Source organism: Eumetopias jubatus, unplaced genomic scaffold, assembly GCF_037043125.1.
Source record: "Eumetopias jubatus isolate StellerSeaLion01/CBP00866 unplaced genomic scaffold, mEumJub1_p1.0 scaffold_14, whole genome shotgun sequence".
NCBI lineage: Eukaryota > Metazoa > Chordata > Mammalia > Carnivora > Otariidae > Eumetopias > Eumetopias jubatus.
The window spans coordinates 61,410,711-61,432,588 of NW_028274820.1; the positions used below are offsets into that span (position 1 = coordinate 61,410,711).

The 21,878-nt window shown below is 42.1% G+C and overlaps 1 protein-coding gene across 3 annotated transcripts in view; it reads left to right on the plus strand.

Moving 5' to 3' along the window:
• CREB5 (cAMP responsive element binding protein 5) overlaps nt 1–21,878 on the plus strand; it is a 339,425-nt gene that overhangs the window by 211,100 nt on the left and 106,447 nt on the right. The window lies entirely within an intron of this gene.

Consider the following 21,878-nt stretch of genomic DNA (forward strand, 5'->3'; position numbering starts at 1 on the left):
TTATTAAAAGTAAAACTATATTATGGTATTTAAAAAAAAACATGATATTATCACAGCTGTGTATTATTTTCCACCAGGATTCTCTCTCTCTCTCTCTCTCTCTCTCTCTCTCTCTCTCTTTCTTAAATGGCTCAAAACGGTTGTCTTTTCATAAAAGGTCGAAGTGAAGTGACGGTGGGAGTGGGGAGTGGCTTTCTGAGTGTAACTGGTGACTTGTGAATGCCCGGAGAATGATTTGGTGTGGCATGCTGAGTATGAAGAGGTGTGCGACTGCGTTTATTATTGAGACTAGACTGGGGCATTTACAGTCCGTATATGATGAGCCTCCAAAGTAGCCACAGTCCTTTGCCTCTTATTTCGGCCAGTGTTAACGGCGACTGTGCATTTGCTTGAGAATTTTAACTTTCTGTTGTTTCGTGTGACAGCTTAATCCAGTGCCATCTTTGGGACTTCTGTGTTCTTGAATTAATTTTAAGATGATATGCTGGGGTGGTGGGGGAGATGATGAAAGCTTCCTGATTGACTTGTCTAGAAACAGCTAGTTAATGTTGGCAAGTCAGGAATCAACACTAAATAAATGGAGAGGGGGAGCAAAGGATGGTGTTCTTTATGCTTTAAGGACCTAGTGTCCCCAGAGAGAGAGAGAGAGAGAGAGACAGACAGATTGATATTTTGAAAATTACACTACATTTCTCTGTGTTTCACAAAAGATATTTAGTGCTGTGATGTACTGCTCAGGCTGTGAACTTGCTGAAACCATCCAGCGTCATTAGATAGTTACAGACTGCAGCCCTCTGCAGCTAGAGACCTGGCCCCGTGAGAGCAGTCCTGATTCCTGGCTACTCCAAAACTTCTCTTGCTCTTCTAGTCATGATTACCATACAGTGAGAAGCATCATGAAGCATGGGGCACATACCAAGGAGGTGTTTATGTTTATTTACTTAATGCATGCCTTGGTTATGATTAATTATGACTTTTTATGGATCTTTACCCCCTCCCTCCACCTCCCGCTCTCCTTTTTGGGGCAGAGATGGAAGGGGCAGGGAAGGCAGAGGTAATTTTTGGAAGAAACAGCATGGTGTGGTGGAGGTCAAGAGGCCTGAGTGCAAATCCTGATGACCTTGAGCAAATCACTTAAAGCATCTGGGCTTCATTTTAAAATGAGGGAACAGACAAGGTGGGCTGTAGGCCCTTCCCCCATGTGTGGAACCAATCTGAGATGGTCTCTGAAGTCCCTTCCAGCTGGAAAGTTCTGTGTCTGTGTCTGTGTCCATGGTCTGTAAAAGTTTTGCTAAAAGGTATTTGGCATACTTTTCAGAGAAAAGTACATTTGAATTCAAGATGCATTAGTGCCTTAAATAAAGGGAGGAGGAAAAAAAAAATAAAGGGAGGAGGGCAAGGAGAAACAGGTCTTTCTCCACTTTGAAGGCTGTTTTCTATTTTTGCTTTTCTGGCACAGAAGAGTCCCCGAGTGAAATTTTTAGTTTTCAAATGCTACCTGCAAGGAGTCCTCGAAGAGAGATAATTATGTGGGCAAGTCTGTCAGAAAGAGTGGCAGAAGAGCAAGGGAGAATTTACTGATCCAGCACATTTTTCTAAAAGACCCTGCAAGTTTCCCAGCTGCCTCAAATGGTGCTAAAAAATGCAGGAGACATGAGTTTTCATTCACTCATAATGATACAGAACAGTATTTGTAATGAATTTATTCCCCCAAAAGATCACATGACTCCTTGATATGTTTCAGGGATTTTAACACAAACTCAAGTTTTTAGTTGAGGTCGAAGGCTACATTTTAAAACTTCAAAGAACTTGAAAGCCAAAACTATAGGTGCTTCTTAGAAAGATAATTTTCCCAAACAATATCCCTATTCTTCAGCCAAATTCCAGGGTAGTGGCCTTACTGTAAAGTGTGTATTTATGGACCCAGCTTAATTGTGCATAGGATGAAGGACCACAACTATGCCTATCTGGGGGGAAAAATTACCCAGAGCTGAAACGAAACCACTGGTGAAGGTTATTAGTCATTGTGCACAGTCTGATGAGTGCCAAATGTGTGCTTGAGACTCTTCAGGAATAAAGAGGGCATGATTTCTTTTTTTAGAGCATTACAATTTATGTTGACTTGGCTCTGAGTTGTTCACCCATAATCAGAAATGTCCTGCTTACAACTGACGGGGAGGCAGGGCAAGGAGCATGAGCTCAACCGAGCTCTTAGGTCAGACTAATATTATCTCACTTCATTCCCGTGGTAGCCTGGAAGGCTAAGAATCATCAGCTCCACTGTTTGGAGATTGTTTTCTTGTGTTTGAAGTTTTTGTTTTGATTCTTGTTTTGTAACTGACATTTTTACTGAGATGATTGTAGACTTAACGTGCATTTGTAAGAAGTAATCGTGTTCCTGTGTACCCTTCACCCAGTTTCCCCTAATGGTAACAACTTAGAAAACTGTAGTAAATATCACAACCCGAATATTGACATTGCTTTTTCTGGTTTTATTTGTCTCATTTGTTTATTTGTGTGTGTGTGTGTGTTGTTTTCATCCCTGTGAAAACTGAAGGTCACACAAGCTCTAACCCCTTGAGTTCATTCCATGCTAGGTCTACCTTGCCATCACTGACAGACTTTCCACCACCATGCTGGTGGTCAGGGCCTAAAGGCTGTGCTTGTCAATGGGCATTCTTGGTGGCATTGTCCATTTTTTACATTCTTTGGGGATGTGGCCTGAATGGCAGCTTTGCCCTCTGTAGGGGGCCCCCGGGGTCATGCCTCACATGTTAGCAGGTAAAGGGGGAGGCAAGGCTTTGATGGCATGACAGAAGAGGCACACACATATTCCCTCTGTATGCCAGGCCCAGGGCTGAGGAATGCCAGCTGTCCGTGCCTAAGCTTAACCATAGCCAGTGCTGAGCTCAGCACCCCTCTTCTTGTCCCCTCAGTTTTGCCCTGGTGGATATACCTGTGGCACCAGGGGTCAAGCATCTCTTGATCGGAGAAGTAGTGTAGGGTTTTCTGAAAAGAGCATGACCTTTGGGGTCCAAAGGCCCGTGTTCCAATCACTCTTCCACTTGCTAGTTGTGTGTCTTGGGCAAGCCACTGCACCTCACCGTGCCGTCATTTCTATATTCTATGTGACATGAGGATAACCATACCTACCACATGGGTTGTGAGGGGTGGGGGTCTGTTTTAAGCCCCCCCCCCCCGCCCTCAGCCCTCCCCCAGCCTGCAGTGAGATCACAGGAAGTAAGTCGTAGTTGCTGCTACAGTGAGGCAGTCAAGGATCTGCCAGGAGAAGCCTCTGTGCAGGTAACCCACCTCAGACTCTCCCTGAGCAGCTGGTTTACACATCACTCAGGCTTCTACCTTCCCAGCCTGTCTTCTCTTATGCTGCTTTTTATCCAGAAAATCAAGGTCTGACATCACGCCAGGTATGAGAGAGGTGAAAGTGCCATTCTGATTAAAGTAAGTGAGGACTTGCCAAATTTCCAGCGCCCTGAGTGGAGGGAGAGATGAAAACAGGGCCAGTTGGGAAGAAGACTCTTGCATCTGCATGCACGCTCAGCTGTGGCTTTGTGAATGGGAAATGAAGTGAAATGGAGATGAGTGAATTCACTCCTGAGAACCAGATCCCATTCCTGGCTTGAACAAGAGAAGGTTATATTTGCAATAGCATATGTGGTTAATGCGTATCTTGAATTGGGTAAGGCTGCCTTTTAAGCTTGCTACCTCCCCTGTATCTTCTCTGGTGGGAAAACTGGTGTTTTGGAGACTGAAGAGAAAGGGATTTCCAAGGTGTGGCAAGTGGAAAAGTGTGATGATGGCGAGTTTGATGGAATCATATAACAGCAGTGGGGCCCAAAACGTACAACAAGGGCTCCATTCTAGGATCCCCGAGTCTATGCTGGAAATGGACCCCAGGCTGTCTCAAGTCCAGTGATACAAACGATGTCTCAGATTTTACTTAGTAAGTGATGGCCAGGAAGGCCAGGTCAACATTAAGAGGCAGAAATTAGTGTGGACTGATGAGAGCGAGAATGAGCACTGCCATGTGCCTGATAGGAAGTGGAATCGGTGGGTGATGGGCATTAAGGAGGGCATGTGATGTAATGAGCACTGAGTATTATATAAGACTGATGAATCACAGACCTGTACTTCTGAAACCAATAATACATTATATGTTAATTAAAAAAAAAAGTAGGATGGGCAAATCTGGAACTGCGCTTAAAAAAAAAAAGAAGGAGTGGTTTGAACACTGGCTTCTCCTTTCTGCTCCCTTCTTGTTTGGCTTACATGGGCCTTTGACCTTGAAGGGGACTCCTTTTGCATTGGTTTGCAGAAAGATGTGTGTGCAAGTAGCTGAGTGAGTGCTCATAGCTCAGGGATATGGGGAATAGTCAAGAGGAGGAAAGAAAATGAAATGAGTGGCACTGGTAAGGGTGGGCAAGGCCAATCAAAATTCCGTGGTCCATATTTGTGATTTTTAAGCCAACTTCCCTAGGCTTATTAAATAGTTCGCTAATGCTTTCAGAGGTGTGTATTTGATGAATCTCTGTTGGACAAGCGCAGGTCCTTGGCTACTTACATCCTTGAAAACTGAAATTGACTTGCCTTAGAACTCCCAAGTCCACAGCATAGTACATATGCGCTTTATAACAAGTCCATACATCTTTTCTTCCTGCACCTACCCTGGCAGGAGAGCTTACTTAATGATTGATGAAGCAACACTGTACCCAAGAAGAATTAATCAATAGTCCGCAATCATTATGGAGAGTGCGAAGAGTAGTTGTACAATAGCTGAAGCCCATCTAGCTATCAGCAGAGTCTTCCTTTTCTCCACAGGATACCAAAAGTTGAATTCTACCTTATAATTTCTTTCTTTGCCGTCTGAATGACTGAAATAGAACTGGATGTGTCCAAAAATGCCAAGCCTGGAAAAAATAATAAGGCTCCAAATGAATGCCAAGGTATCTATTAATGAATGCACAAACTCAATCACTCATCTTAATGGGAGGTGGAAATGGGGCCAAGGGGCTGTGTTATATAAGCTGGAATACCTACCATGAGTTACTGTGTTTTAGGAGCCCATGAACTTTTTTTTTTCCCTATAAATCAAAGATCTTTGAAGAATTGAGGTCATGTTGAGCTGCGCACATACTGATATGGCACAGATGCCAGGTGGGCCTCTTCTAGCCTATGGACCTGGCTGCCCCCTTGGCTCTGCCCTTCTGCCCTCAGTGGGGTTCATGTCACTGGGAAAGGAAAGTCTATAAAGCAAGCTCCTTTGCAAAGGTGGAACCTGTTTATTCAAAGTCCAGCATAGCTCCTGTGATTGTGCCCTTTGAATCATGTTGGGGTTAGATCTGTGTTCCAGCTCTGGCTTTGCCACTTGCTAGCTGTGTGATTTTCGACAGTCTGTTAAAAGTTTCTGAGCTGCATTTATTTCATCTCTGAGACAGAATCCATGAAATGATAACTCTAAAGCCCTCGGCATACTAAGTGTTCAGTAAATGTTAGTTATTTAATAATGGGACCAAATGGGACCAGTTGACTTTTTTGGAAGTCTGGATAATGACATATTTTGGGCATCCATAAGGGAGAGAGAAATGCTGTCATTCAGTAGTTCCTTCCTGGACAGGTAAACTGAGTCACAGAATGCAGGTGAGACTGTGAGCAGTAGGCGAGATGAGGAGAGAATCCTATCATGGACCCTATTCTGTGTGACCAGATCTCTGCACTAGCCAGAAAATGAGGTCTAGGATCTCACCATAAAGCAGTTTATTTCAGCGCCAAGAAGAGGTGGGTCTTTCTTTTTTTCCACCGCTTTTAGTTAAGTAGTAGGTTTCTCTTTTAGATGGCATAAAGCAGTTTTTCTTTTGCATCTGTGTCTTCTTGACCTTCTTATTTATTTTAATACTTCAGTCAGCTCAGCAGCCATGCAGCAAAGGGCTGATCTCCTTTAATTCCTCTGGAATTAATCATAATAACAGCAATTATGATAAACCCATTTAGTGTAAATGTAGATGTAAATTACTCTTGCGTTGCATGTTCGCCTTCAGTCTGCTCTCGGGCAGTATCCACCCTCAGACGATTGCACACTGGCCTCTCTCTAGCCACACTATTTTTAATTCAGATCTTGACCTAGCTTAGAACATGGCTGCTCTTTGGCCTTTTCCTTCCATCCAAGGCAAAGAGGAAGCTTCAGTGTGCAGGTCACAAGGGATGCCATTTCATTAGGCTTCCCTCTCACCTTCCAGAACTTCCGTCGCTGTAGAATAATAATCCCATAATTCTAAATGCATCGATAAGGCAGGAACCTTAGAGATCCTTCAGCCCAACCACACATCTTACAGTCTCAGAAAGTGAGGCCACCCAGGGATGTGATGAATTATCCAGTATCTACACAGCAGAGAGGTGAATTAGCATAAAGCTATTTGGTGGCGGGGCCAGGAGCAGGCCCTGATGCAGTGAGGAGCACATTTCTGCCGTGCTAGGCTCTTGGGCTTCCAGGTGCCAGGAACTCCATCTTCTCGCTCAAGTGTATGCTTTCCAGTCCTCTTTTGAGTTCTGGCTCCTGGGGATGGCATGGTGAGGAGAGTGCCAAGAAAGACTTAGATGAGCAGGGGGACAGGGGAGCCCGACCAGCTGGCTTGGAGAAGCTGGGAGTCTTTCAGGCACCTCACAGTTGAAAGACTCCACCCTCTGGTCTGGAGGGAGGGATGGGGAGATGGACAAGATAGCTTGCTTTCCACCTCCAGCCAAAAGCTCCCTGGTGTCTAGTTAGTGGGTGGGGCGTGCTGTCCCTGGGCCATAAATGAGGTGGGGTCAATGTCCAGGAGTCTGGCACTCTCTGCTTCCCACCACTTTCGCCTTCCTCCCTCTCCATGCACCAGCCCTCACTGCGCTGAGTGCTGAGTGCGTGTTGGGTGAGACAGAGTTTGGAATCCACCCCAGAACCAGCACCCACCCACCTGCAGGATGTGACCTCTGGGCTCTGAAACTCGCTGCTTCCTCCCTCTTCCTCCCCACCTAGGGACCGGTTTTAGACCACAATTCCCAACACAACCCACTTCACACTTTAATCCCAAAGAGACTCAGGCACTTTGTGACCACAGAAAACTTGTCATTTCATTACGATTTTGAAAAAAGAGAGCAAAGGGTAATTCGTAGTTGTTTTAATGACTTTGCATCCTTTGCCATGGAGGCAGCTTTCAGCTGTTAGGCACAAAGGATGCCAACTCTGACATCTCACAGTTCAGGGGCAGCACTTTTCATAATGCTTTATCACAAGATTCTTCACAGCCAGTTAACCCCATTAATCTTCCCACAGTAATTATCCAGGTGCTGTACGATTCAGCTTCCCTGAAGTCTCCAGAGCTCTGCTGTGTGTAGATGAACTATTGTGCCTCCCGACCTTGAAAGGATGTTTCTAACTAATTAATGATTGTTAAGTGCTTGGAAAATGCACTTTGGAAATATGCTGGTGCTAATATGTCTGAATCGTCCACTGTGCAGTGGATGCAAGCTGGAAATCATTCCTGCCGTTCGTAAATCATATGAGGATGGAGATGACCCTTTCTTTTCTCACCTAGGTATCTGGCCCTCCTCCACCACACATTTGTTCCTTGTCCATTTCTCCCAATCTGTGGATTAAGCCATCTTTGGTGCAATAGGCCAGTGATTCATAGGATTTCCTTCTTGGAGTGAGAAGTATCGTTTGGGGTCTCTTTAGTCATGTGGTCTTTAATGAGGCAAACTGAAAACTACTACTGGCTGAACTACCAGTGAAAGAAACCTGTTTTTCTGTACGGTAAAGCAGTTTTGAAACTTTTTTGATATGAACAACAGTAAGAAATATTATTTTATCTTGTAGCCCTGTACATTCGCATGTGTGTGCTTAGGTACATGTGGATGTGTGTGTATCTGGTTTGATGACATCATACTTACTTTTTACTGGGTATACATTCTTGGGTATCTTATATTCTATTCATTTTTCTAAGATACTAGGCATGTCAGATTAAACTGATTTCACCAATTTCTCACCAGCTGACCCACCAAGGAACTACATCCAGAGTCGGAAAAGCATTGGTTTGGCGGATACATAGCAAGAATGCAGGACAAAGGTCAGGAGACCTGGGTCATATGGCCAGGTCTGTCCCGACTCCGAGATTCCTTCCCCAAACCTCAGGGTCCTCATATAAAATTAAGGTATTTGTTTTTAAACTGAATTTACTCTCAGAGTACTTTCTGTAAAAATGTCTTAATGTGGAAGCCAAGTATAGAAAACAGAGCCCCGACTGGCCCCCAGCTACTCCCTTAAGTCACCCTCCCACAATCCGAACAATACTGGGCTAGAAATCTCGTGAGTCCCTCTAGTCCTGGAATTCAATGACATTTTATCTCCTAGGTAATAGATTTATCTAATGGAACACACCAGGTTTCACTTCTGTTGATTCTGAGCTAGGATTCTCTACTGGAAATCTTCAGAATCTATGGGAAGTTTTGCCCTCGGACCATTGTTCTTTCCTGCTTCGGTTTTACAGCTTGTTCTTGGGCCCCATGGGCTAGGCTTCTTCAGGGAAAGAGGGCGTTTTGGAAAAGTCTTCAGGAGATGCGTGAGCAGGCAGACATGTGAGGACGTTTATTTATGTCATTGTGTCTGCTTTCTCCTTGCTTCCTAAATTCAGCAGGTTCCTGATTTTTAACACAGTTCAAATCATTTGGTTTACAGCTGGTAAAATACAATTTTCTGGTTCTCAGAAAGAAAGGCTTTTCAGACTTATAAAAAGAGAAGCTCATAAGACTTCTTGAACATCAAATAGCTCTTACAAAACACCATTTTGATGAGTTAAGTGTAAATGAATCAGAAACATACGGATTAAATTTCCCTTGAAAGACACATGGGTTTAAGAATTAAGGGGGGAAAGTGCTTGGCAAGATGGATTTCAGGTTTTTGCCAAACCTCAAAATGTTTGAAAAATGGTTTGAGACATTTTTACTGAATGCAAAATGCCACGGAGTTCACCCATCCCAGACATAATAGCGAATCTTTTTGACAACAACTTTATGACAAGAAAAAGGGCCTGTGGAGCTTAGCCATTTTCTTAGTTCTCCTTCAGTAACCTCCCACCCCACCCCACCAGAAAAAAAAAAAAAAAAAAAGGCATTTATGGGGCTAAGAGAACTGTCTGATTGACAAACTAAAGTTTCAAGTCAGGCGATTACCAGAAAATAGCCCTACAACTCAAAAATACTTGGATTTTTGCCCCCTATAGTACCCAAAGTCAATTATACCATTTTCTAAGTGGAATAATACACTCTAGGGATATGCAGTATTTGATATATTTTATTCATTGGTGTCTAGAGCAATGCACGGTTATTCTAGTCATTTGTCTGACAGTATAATTCCAGCTTCTTTGGAGAGGGGAAAAAAGCCCACTAAAAGCAAACAGATTGAAGGGAAATAGCCATTCGTTTATTAAAAGAGCCGCAGTGTGGAAATGCTGTATATTATAGAGGCAGGGCATTGGTTGAGGTTTTCAAATTGCAGGGAATTGTCTTGGAAACTTGAATTCTGTTACAGCTTCTTTATTTGATAAGCTGTTTTAGAGCTTCTCCACAACTTCAGAATCCTTGCTGGCATGAGGAAACTCAGGAGCAACAGATTAAGGACCCAGGGATTGATCTGGGGAGAGTTGTGCATCTTACAGATGAAATGGCCTCCAATTATCTTTTACTAGCTCTTACTACTAGCTAATCAAAAGCCCGCTGACACTTTTACAGCCTCATTTTTCATATGCAAAAGCTCAGAAGGAGTGGGTTTTGAAGGAGCTGCAAGAAAGTGAGAGCAAGAGTCTGGATGGGAAGGCGTGGGCCGGGCCACCCACTTTCTGAAGCTACCTTGTCTCATGCCCTTATTTCCTCTTCATAGTTAAGCAGGATCACCAAGGTTTGCTTGCCTGCTTCCTTCCTAACTTCCTTCCTTTCTTCCTTCCTTTCTTTCCTCTGAAAGAAAGGGTGCATTCAGTGACTGCCAATATCGATTTAGAAACGAAGGGACAACAATGTACTTTTCAAAAGGTTTCAAGTTATGTAGACCAAAAAAACCAAAACCAAAAACCAAAAACCAAAACCAAACAAACCCTATCTTTAAATCTATATGTTTTAACTCTATGATGGAAGTAATGGGCAGATCTGTTATTTTGTTAGTGCAGCATCTGACACAGTGCTTTGAGGTAGGACCTTCCTCCCTAGGAACCAGAATTAATTTGTTGAAAGAAGAGTACCCAAACGGGAGAGTAAAAGTCACAAAAAACACAGAAAACTACTTTCAGCACCTCCAATGAAAATGCTACGTAAAAGTGATGGTTAAAATATACATCCATCTCGTGCCCATCTATGTTTATTGAGCTCAAGGTAGGAAATGAAAACTAGAAATCTGGGAGAGAAAACTCAAGGGATACCAAATTTCTGTCTTGGAAAAGGCTTCAGAATCAGAAAAACTAGGGCCAAATTCTAGCTGCATTTTTACCTTTTCCAGTGCAATTTAATATAGGATAATAGGGCCAAGAAGGACTCCTTTGATTCTGAAAAATGCTGAGCCCCTGCCCAGAGCTCCCAGTACCTCCCTCCCAATCTGGCCTTTACAAGGGGATCAGACTGAGTGAACACACATCAGATAACATGTATTTCTGCGTAGGGATTGTTACCTTCCAAAGAGATTTTTTTCATCTCATGTTAAGCTATGAGCCACAGTAATTATTTACTGTTTTTTTGGCCTGTGTTGATGTACTTTAACAACCTGCCTTGCACAGATGGTTAACTCAGGCCGAGCCCCTACCACCAGTATCCCCCCCACCCCCCCCAACACACGTGTGTGTACATGCAGTGCAGAGCTAACATCTCATCTTTCCTGAAGCAGTTCTTGCGTTTCCTCTTCCAGGACCCCTCCCCGCCAAGCCTCCATGGTATTAGATATCATTGCGGGGGGGGGGTTCCCATTACACCCCTGCTCTGACTTCCATGCCTTGTCTGTTTCTCTTAATAGATGATGAATTTCTTAAGGGCAGGGATGATCTTTTATTCACTCCCATCCCCCATTCCTGAAACATAGCAGGAGCTGAGTAAATGTTTAAAAAAATAAACTTAAAAAAATAATTTTAGTTGTGTTTTTGTTGGATCACATTTTTTATTGAAGCCACAGAAAGTAGGTGGGACTGAAATTGCCTCTCTGCAAGCCCTCTGGGTTCTTAGTTCTTGTAGAAAATGCAAGGAGTAAAGTGCAGTGTAGTTCTTGCTCAGAAGAGCTCCCTGCCTGATTTCAAATTTCTCCCCTAACCTATGTTTATCTTGATGGTCTTATTTATATCTATTTCCTTCCGACAAAAATAGAAGCTCAAAAAAGTGAATTTACCGCACAAGGGATGATACCTCTGACTTGTGTGTGAGTTCAACAGATGTAGTTAAGAGGCTGCCCTGCGTGTGGATATCCAGCTAGATGCTCATTTTCTGAGTCATCTGACTTCTGAGTTTTCACTTTTTTAAGAGTATAATTAAGATAGGTTCCCAGGGATTAGAAAAAAAAAAACAACAACCCATGAGTAAAGCAGACAGTCTGTATGTTGAGACCCATATAAGGAGATCTGTGGGCACCTGACCAAATTGAGAGAAGCATTAAGAGCTATTCAAAACCTACTGAAATGTCAACACACTTTTGAAAAGGGTCCATTAGGGATGCAAATGTGTGGTTCCCTGATTATGATAAGCACGGGAAAGAAAACAGTGAAACCCATTAGGAGGTTTTGAGAACTTGGTTTTGAAGAGTGGGGAAGGCAACTGTAGTTTCTGCTAAGGGCTGGGCTTCATTTTTTTCTCCAGTCCTCTCCATTTCTGAACTAACAATTCTCATGATTTAAAGGACCCTCAAAATTCCTCCATTTTTGGATAAAGCCAATTAACTCATCTGTAAATGGGCCAACTTTGAAATTCCATCTATGTCGGATAAAATTCATTTTAATAAAATTCAGTTTCTGGATTGCAAACTGTAACTTGTTTGTGTAAAGGATCTGACATCAGATGCTCACTTCAGGCTTTTGATGTCTTTTGATTTGTTCTTGCAAGGATTTTTCTTATAAAAGATCAATTGTAATTTAAAATCTATAATTCTTACTAGATAGTATTCTACAAATCACGTCACACTAGGGGTGTATTTCTGTTTAGTAACCATTAGGACTTTTCTGTGAAAATAACTGATTCATCTAATCGGAAAGATACCTTTCATTCTGGCGGTCTTGTTTCGTTCACACATGATGTCAAATGAGATTCATAGTAATGGATACATTGGGGCATAATTTTTGTGTAATCACTGTTAGTGTAAAAAAAAGGTAATTGATTTTTCCATCTTCCTTGATCTGGAAGGAATTGTATCAATTTCCAGGACGTCATAAAACAAAATATTTAAAGTATGTTTCAAATAATAATAAAAAAAGAAATACTTAACTTAATAAAGATGTGGAATTCATTTATGAAGAAAAACACTGGCTGTGAACCAATAGGCCAAAAAGTTTGCCAGAAGCCTGCAGTAGACAGTCATTCCTGTATGTCTACTCTCTCCCCATCACTCCTGAGCCCACACCATATTAAGAAAATGAATTCTCTCAGCCACACTGGACTTTGAAATCATTGATTTTGTTTACTTTGTTTTTGAGTAAAAAAACAGATCTTTTTTTCAGTGTTCTGCCTTATAAGGAAGGCAGTCCAAGGCACTTATAACTATAGTTTTTCATGCCCTGTTTTAACTAAAGAGGTTTTCTTGGCATATATATTCGATGCTTGGGAACCTTACATAAAAGTTATGGGTTTTGACCCTTCTGGAGAGCCTCAACAATTGAAACCATTGGCAAAAATGGAAAACACTTAACTGTCATAAGAACAGTTGAATGCTTCAGCATTGACCTAAAGCAAAAATTATAAGCCCTGGAATGGACATTTCCATTTGGCATTTTTGCTTTTCCCAAAAGAAATAGCCCCCAGCTTCAGAAAGGCAGAAAGATCTGTTTACTAATAGCATGTAGGCAAACACCATGGTACTCACTTATGTTAGATCAATCCTCTTAACTTTTAGAACTCTTTTCAGCTATATTATGGCATTCTCCTTTCTTCTCCAGATTTTCCCAATGGGAAAAGAAATCAGAACTACTTTACCTCTGGCAATCAAAAGATGTATAGTCCCTGCCATCAGGGAGGTAGGAGCATAATGATAATGATTAACTCTAAATAGGGGTGTCTGGGTGACTCAGTTGGTTAAGTGTTCAACTCTTGATTTTGGCTGAGATCATGATCTCAGGGTCGTGAGATTGAGAGCCCTGCATTGGGTTCTGTGCTCAGTGGGGAGTCTGCTTCCCTTCTTCTCCCTTTGCCCCTCTCCCCGTTCTCTCTCTCTCTCAAATAAATAATCTTTAAAAAAAATTGACACTAAATAATAATCATATCTATAAACATATTATTAGACATTGCATGAAGGAAAAGCACACAGAGCTACAAAACCCTCTAAATTAGAGGCACCTCTGATTTGGGGTCAGAGAAAATTTTAAGAGAGTGATGTTTAAACTGAGACCTAAGGATGAATAAGAGCTGGTCAACAGAAGAGCAGATGGCTGACCTTTCCAGGCAAAGGCAATAGGATGTATTAAGGCCCTGGGCTAGGAAAGAGCTTTGCACATCCTAGGGAGTGAATGGATGCCAGGGTGGGTGAAGCACATCAAGTCAGATTAGAAAATAGTACTATAGACATCAAGAGGTAGAACATTTAAGAGATGATTTTATTAAATTCCAAATGCTGAGGAAAGCCATGGAAAAATGTTGAGTAGGGAAACATCATGATTAGATCATTGGTTCATGGAGATCATTCTGGCTATAATGCAGAGGCTGGATTGGAGAGGAGTGAAACCGAAGGTAGAAATTGCTGGAAAAACCAAGTGAGAGAACATAGTGTTTTGGACTAGGATCTTGGTAGTGGGGATGGAGCCAAGTGGATGAATTCCAGGTCTATTCTGGGGGTGGAGTAGATAGAACTTAGTGAATGATTGGAAGTAGATGAGGGATGTCAAAGTTACTGCCTAGATTCCACTAATTCACTGCTATCAAATGTGTTTAAAGAAATATAGGACACTTTCTAAAGAAGAGGAGGCAAAATAAAAGGAGGCACTGTATTACTCAGGATTCTCCAGAGAAAAAGAACCAATAAGATATGGAATATATATTTATAATATTAAATATATAAAATTTATTATATTATAATATATGATCATATATGATTTATTATAAGGAATTGGCTCATGCCAATTATGGAGGCTGAGATGTCCTACCATCTACTGTCTGATGGCTGGCGTCCTAGGAAAGCCAGTTGAGTGATACAAATTTCAGGCCAAGTCCAAAAGCCTGACAACCAAGAGTACTGATGGTGTAAATTCCAGTCCACAGGCAAGAGAAGGCTGATGTTCCAGCTCAATCAGACAGAGAGAAAGAGAAAGAGAGAGAACTCAGCCTTTCTCCTTTTTAAAAAAAATCTACTTAGAACCTCAATAGGTTGGGTGATGCCTACATCACTTTGGAGGATGCCCACCCACCCCTTTGGCAGGGGCGGGGGGGGGGGGAGGGGGGCGTGGTAATCTGCTTTACTCAGTTCACCCATTCACATGCTGATCTCTTCCAGAAATACCTTCACCTAGAAATGATGTTTAACCAGCCATCTGCGTACGCCATGGCCCAGTCAAGCAGACCCATAAAATTAACCATCCCAGGCACCACGGACACGATCGGCCATAGGGCATAACATAAGCACTTAGGGAATGTTATCCTAGCTCTTTAGTAGGTAGGGCAAGGTAGCATTTACTACTCAACAGTGAAAATGTTTTTCCTGGCAGCTCTCAGACTTGGAGGACTTTTGTCATTCTCAGAATGCCCAAGTTTTTCCCAATCCCAATGGGCCTGATGGCACCCCACTGAACAGACAGAACCGCTTATTTGAGGACCTGACTACCTCTCCTAAAGAATGTGATTCTGTTTAATAATAAGTGACTAACTCTGGTGCACAAAGGAGTGAAACCTTTATTTTATGCTATTAAAAGGACCATTGTTCATGTGTGAGAATAAACTACTCCCCTTTCTTACCCTTCAGCACTCCTGGTTTATGCCCTACTTGGCTAAATGTTACAGGTACTCAGTGATCTTTGGAACCTGCCTTTTGTTCAAGGAAAGGGAATGTCCAAGAGAGGCCAGTGACAAGTTACCCCTTTGTCCCCACCTTTGAGAAAAACTCACCCCCTACTGAAGTTTGGGCCTCTCCATAAGTCAGCTTACCCACTCTTGATCATACCCAGTTGTATAAACTTTAGAGTGGGAAAGGTCCTTGAAGATCATTGGCTCAGCCACCTTATTTTATACATGAAGGAATAGAAACTCTGAGGAGGTCTTGAGAACACAGCCCAGGATCACCATGCACACCAGTGGCTGAGGCAGGGCCATGTTTGCTGGGGTATTAGGATTCAAAGCCATGCCATGAAGGGCTCGGTTACTTTGCTGAATCTTTTTATGATCTTCAGATCGACACATTCTCTTCTGATGAGTGGCTGATATTCAGAGGCCTGAAGAGAAACCAGACTTTCGTCACAGACCAGTGAAGGGATTTCTTGGGGAACAGTCAACTATGAGCAAGCATAATATGCCACATACCCTATAAATGTACTGTCATTCACATACAATTTCTACTTCTAGTCGGGCTTATTGTCAATAGCTAAAATTGACATTTACTGTGACCATAACCCTACCACAAATTAAAATCAGATCCCAAGTCCCTCTGGGGAAGATGTTTATTAAGCTGTAGGAAGACATCTGAAATGATACCAAATTACATTTTAAACTTGAAACCCCAAATACCACATTTGTTTGGAAGTAGGAATAGGGCCGTCTGGGGAATAATATGGGAAACTGAGCAAGTCACTCTTTTTGGCAAATGCAAGGCCACCAAGGAAGGGAAAAGTGCCTTAGAAGAGATGCTTTATGTATAAACCCCTGTATGTTTAAGCCTAAGCAAAATTTCCTTTTTTGAACTAAATGAACTAAAAAGGAAAATAAGCCCTTTAAAACTTTATGCATTTAAAGAACAGACATGGAATTTCCAATTATACCTATAAATACACCAAGAGGGGGTTGAAAGAATCATTATAATAAAACAAGTCTATCAAAACACAAATCTACACTCCAAGGTTTGACCAGGCTGGTACAGATAAAAATGTGTTTGGAACCAAACGTCTGTTTATCACTTTTGCCTCTTAGCATGTAGATGTCTGGGGGTATTTGTGGATAGTGGGTGTGTTTGTACACACTGTCTCAACCTCAGAACATAATAATAGAACCAACTCTGTCCACAGGGAAGCTATACGCAATGGCTTCTTTGCTTGTGTGTCCAGCCCATGAATAGCTTTGAAAATTGCAAAGCCCTTTGAGATCCTTGGATGCAAAGTGCAAAGTAAATGCCAAGTATCATTATTATGAACTTTATTGCTATTATTTTATTAAGTGTTTGAGATTAATATCAATTTAGCTCATGATAAGTGCTGCTGCCAAGTAGGAGAACTTGAAAGGTAGCTCAGGAAATGTTGCTCAAGGAGGATTCCAGTTTCCTAGAAACTCTGCCCCTCCCCCCACCCCCTTGCTCAAGTCAATGATAAGTTGACTGTCCCTTCAGGATAGTGTTTCAGGTTATCATGATCCTTAATAAGAATCCTGTCATGGATGTGTCATTGGGGTACTACTGCCGGGAAATGAGAGACCATGTACAGTGAGGTAACCTCATTAAGTCATTCAACAAACCTTTACAAGGCTCCTAGTATGTGCTAAGCTTTGTGTTTTGTGATACTCTCTCTCCAGTCTGGTGGAGATATTAGTACATGCTGTGAGAACACAGAGCAGGGATCAGCTTGGCCTGGAGAAATCAGGGCAGGTTTTCCTGAGAAGATAATGCACCACGAGATATGAGGTCTCACAGTGATAGAAAAGACACTCAGATCCCTCAGAGAGGCTGGACTTTTCTGGGTCTTTTTTCCAAACTACTTCACCCTAAAATTGAGAACCATATCATTTTACTTTGTATTGTAAAATGACACTAGCAATAATTTTATCTTCTAAAATAGATTAATCATCTCTTGAATAGAATATACATCGATCATCTTCCAGGGGCCAAACATATACAAGATATTATCTTATATATGATTATCAAGGCACCCTCACACCATACTTAGGAAGTGGGCAGTGTAACCCTGTCTTTGCTGATGAGAAAACAGAGAAGTTAAAGGACTTGTACAGATCATACACTTATGGGCCATGACGGGGCCAGCAGGCGGCCCGAAGCCTATGCCTTGTCAGCCACACAAGGCCGCTTTATTCGATTTACTGGTTAATGATGGCAGCCAGCATTATCTCTATCATTTCTGTCAGCCACTCTGACTGGAATAAGTGAAAATAATAGACCTAATTTAGGACTAGGAGAGGTCTGCCAGTTCCTCGTCCTCCTCCCTAGAAACCCTGCCAGGCGGGGACGAATCTATTTTTTAAGAGCCTAATAAGAGGAAATTCCAAAACTTCAGTAAGCCATTTAATTGTTTTACACTATTCGTTCTTGGGAGATACTCTTTCTTCTAACGTAAATCCCACGTGTTGCTGTTTTATTACAGTTATTATTCTGCTTTGGTTGGCTTTGAAAGTAACTGGTCACCATTCTCTGAATATAGTAATTTGGAAACTTGAAGCTTGCTCTCGTCATCTCCCGGTCTTGTTCCTTTTGCTTTTCCATTTAGGTCTTCCCTTCTGGCCCTTCAGTATTTTCTCCGTGCCGTCTTCGGAGCCTTCTCCAAGTTCTCTACCCCTCCCCCGACCCCTTCCCTCCCCCCTGCCCACATCGTGTTCAGCCCTGCCTGACGAGGCTTTCGTTAGGCTCTCACACCCTCTCCTACAGTTCCTGGTTATTTGATTACAGCCACGGTTTAGAGTTGGTGGCTGTCTGTCAGGATGTAACCTGGTGAGGAGTTTGCTGAGCCTTGAAGCAATGCCTCTTTCCTTGTCGTGTTTCCTTGGAGGACAAGTTACCCTCTCAGCACTTGGTGTCACTCTATCATTAAGAACAGAACCTGAAGAATCGGGCTTTTAGCAGCCTGTGTCCCTCCCTGTGGTCACAGCTGGCCTAAGCCCCTCCTCCTGCAATCACTGACACATCCCCTCTCCTGCCAGTGGAGCTAATAGTTTCTAGCGCCTTCTCCTAAGGAAGTGAAATAATCCTGGCAAGTGGCTGGGTGGAGTACTCCTGGGACAGGTACTTGAAGACTGCCTAAGAGACCCTGCCTTGAGCTTCAGGAAGAGGTTAGGTAAAGGCATTAGTGGGGGTGACCTAGGAGGGAGAACTTGGAAAGTGCAAGGATGAGTAGAGGTTGTCCAGATGATCTTTTCTAGAGCCCTTCTGTTTTTGCTGAAGTCTTTTGCAATTGGAGCTTTTGTCCTTCAGCTGCAAAATGATGCCATATATTTGGATCATAGGTGTGGGGCGACTGTACAGGGTGTGGAGTCCACCAAGACTTACTCATTAAAAGATGATAACTGACAAGCTGCGAGTCCAGAAGAAAGCAAAACAGAATTGCTGACTTAAGAGTTGGGGTGGGGGTGGGTGTTTGTAAGCTCAGGGAGCTCTGCCCCTACAGAACATCTAGACAAGTGTGTTAGTGAATGTTTCCATGAATTATTCATTGGTGGTGAATGAATGCAAGCAGCAATCACATGTAAATGACAAGGCTCATAATCAGAGGGCTCCTTATTTGTCCTTATGAAGCAAGGAGGAAGCTTATTAACGACTTACAAACAGGAAGAAATTTTACTTAAAGATACGTCTCTATAAAGAAAAAATTTTCCCCAGCCAATCAGATGTATATCATTTATTTGAGACTGCATTCAAAATCATTGTTTATTTCATGTCTTTTGATCTGCATTTACTTGCCTTTTCTAAGTGTAACTTTATGAATAATTGATGCAACTGAGAAGTTATTGGCTAATTGAAAAGCCATCTCGTCATGTCTTTGAGCCTGACCCATGCATGGCGAAAGCCAAACTGTTCAGGCATTTAGGGTCTTTTATAAAGGGTCTTTTAAAAGAGCCGTTAGCTCTTTACAAGGAAAAAATATCAGATTTTTGAAAACGGATTTTTTTTTTTTTGTGACAATAGTACATCAGAAACCAATCCAACCGTGTTTTTGGTTAACTTAAATGAATCAGGCTGACTGCATGACTAATTCAGATTAATGGCGCAGAAATCAGTCATTAAAGAGGGGGAGAAAAAGAGATTGATTTAATAGTCTTAACAGAATGGCCATAAATTTACATCTCCCTTTCTATTCCTGCTCTCCCTGTTTAAAACACTTGAAAGCACTAGTAAACATCTCCTCTGCCTGAGTAGATAGAGCGTATACGCTATAAAACCCAGCACAGGCTCCAGCAGGATGCGGCTCTGTTAGTTGTATTACATTTTATGACTGCCATTGGCTCTCTCGCAGCCAGGATTTTATTTAAAGAAAAAGAAGTTACATTTCCAAGATATCAGATACTACCTCTATAAAATAAAGGCAGCAGTAGTATAGAATTGATAAAAAGGAGGCCTAAATTTATCTTGCGTGGTAAATTTAATTTCCGACACCCCTGGTGATAATGATTACAAAAGTGTTCTTGTCAATATCGATAAGTCAGTGCAAAGCAGAAACGAGATGTTTAGGGCCGTGGCGTGGGTGTAACTGGTACCTCCGAGCCCAGAGCTCTGAACATTATAAAGTACAGCCTTATTGCAGGGCAGGCATCCAATTTTTAAAACATTATATAGATTGGAGGCAGATGAGTGTTCCTGAATTATTCTTGGCCTTTTCTTATGAAATGCCTAGAATATAATTTCAAATGGAAATTAATTTAATCGATGCAAAAACAAATGGGTCTAGAACTCATCAGAAAGCTTGTGTTTAATCTAAGGGGCACTGCTAAAAATACAGATTACTTCGGGGGTAACCACTTACGCTTTTCAAGAACAGAAATGGTTATATTAGGCTGTTAATGTAAATTGGAGTTTCACTTATGAATGTAAATCAATTAAGTTCTTCTCATTAGTTAGCAAAGATAATTTATTGAACCCTGTTCTTGCAATGTCTTTTGCCAATTGAAGAGATCCTCAGTATCTCTGTTCTTATGAATTCAAGAAGTATTTATTGACACCTGCTAGGTACCATGCACTTCCTTACATTTCTAAAGTATCTGCTTTACTAAAAACAGAGCAGACACAATCTCTCACTTGCACAGTTTATTGTCTAGTTGGGAGCAGAGGCATTTTAAAAAATCACTCAAAAGTGATTGAAGAATTATAACTGGGGAGCTGAGGTACTAAACTCCAAGAGACGATGAAGCCCATCTATTTTGTTTTTCATCATATTGTCACAAATTTTGAATTTGTAAATGAATCGTTAGGCAAATGACCTAACTTGCCAAACTACTTTTCCACTCTGAAATGAGTGTGTACAGAGCCTGACTTGTATTAGATGCTTAATTTGATTTTTGATTTATTCATTGATTGAATAAATGGTGAGAAAGTGTTACTAGGAAGAATGCAGGGTGAGAGTGCTCCAGAAAAGGCCCTGACCTGGTGTGGTTGCCCAGAGAAGGTGGTGAGGATTACTTACATTCAAGGCTGTGGCAGGAAGGAAGGTGGTGATGCTATGAAGCTTGAAGGAAGTCACCGATGGCACTGGTGTGGAGCCCAGGGCCATGAACTGGGCAGCAGTGAGGGGCCACATGGTGTGATGGCCTTGGAGCCATGTCAGGTTCTGTCACAAGGAGCCAAGCTTTCTGGTATCTCTGATGAGCTGGAGAATTTGCTCTTTCTCATTAGGCTGTTTTACTAGCTTTTTAGGAAGGGTGGGGCGAGGATACAGATACAAAGGCAGAATTCTCTCCCCAGACACCCAAATGTCTGTGTCATCAAAGTACAGGTGGCGGGGGGAGGGGAGGAAGGGGGGGCTTCAAATCATGCAGGAAGGTCCCAGATCTTTACCAGAGGTCCTCCCTTGAGCCTAAGAAAGCTCTGAAATGAAAAATACATATTTTAATTGAATTCTGCTGATATTTTGGTGCCTTTTCTCAGGCTAAATATTTCTACTCGTTTGTCTCAAATTCCTCTTTTGTTAAAAGGGGAAATATTGTATTTGCCATCCAAATTTAGGAGCTTGGCAGTGAGACTTTGTGCAGAGCATGAGCTCATTCAAAAAAAGATACGGGTAATATGATGTCTTTTAAAATATGGGCCAGATAGCTGTCTTGTTTTCCCAATCATTGCTTCTGTTGGATTTTTGTCATTGTTTTCAGGAAAAACAAGATACTGAGAACCAATCTCTGGGGAACTAGTTTGGTTCCATTTTGAGGAAATATTTTCAAAGATCCTTTCTGAGAAATAGTGTGAATCATTTTGAAATTCTGTAAAATTGTGGGTGAGAGGAGTCCATTTGACTCTGCAGAAGGTTTTGGGAATCTAAAGTTGTTGGGTTTTTGTTTTTGTTTTTTTAGTATTTTATTTATTTATTTGACAGAGAGAGACACAGCCAGAGAAGGAACACAAGCAGGGGGAGTGGGAGAGGGAGAAGCAGGCTTCCCGCGGAGCAGGGAGCCCGATGTGGGGCTCGATCCCAGGACCCTGGGACCATGACCGGAGCCGAAGGCAGATGCTTAACGACTGAGCCACCCAGGCGCCCCTAAAGTTGATCGGTTTTTAAAGAAATATCTCATATATGCAGGAAGTTTGGGACATTTTT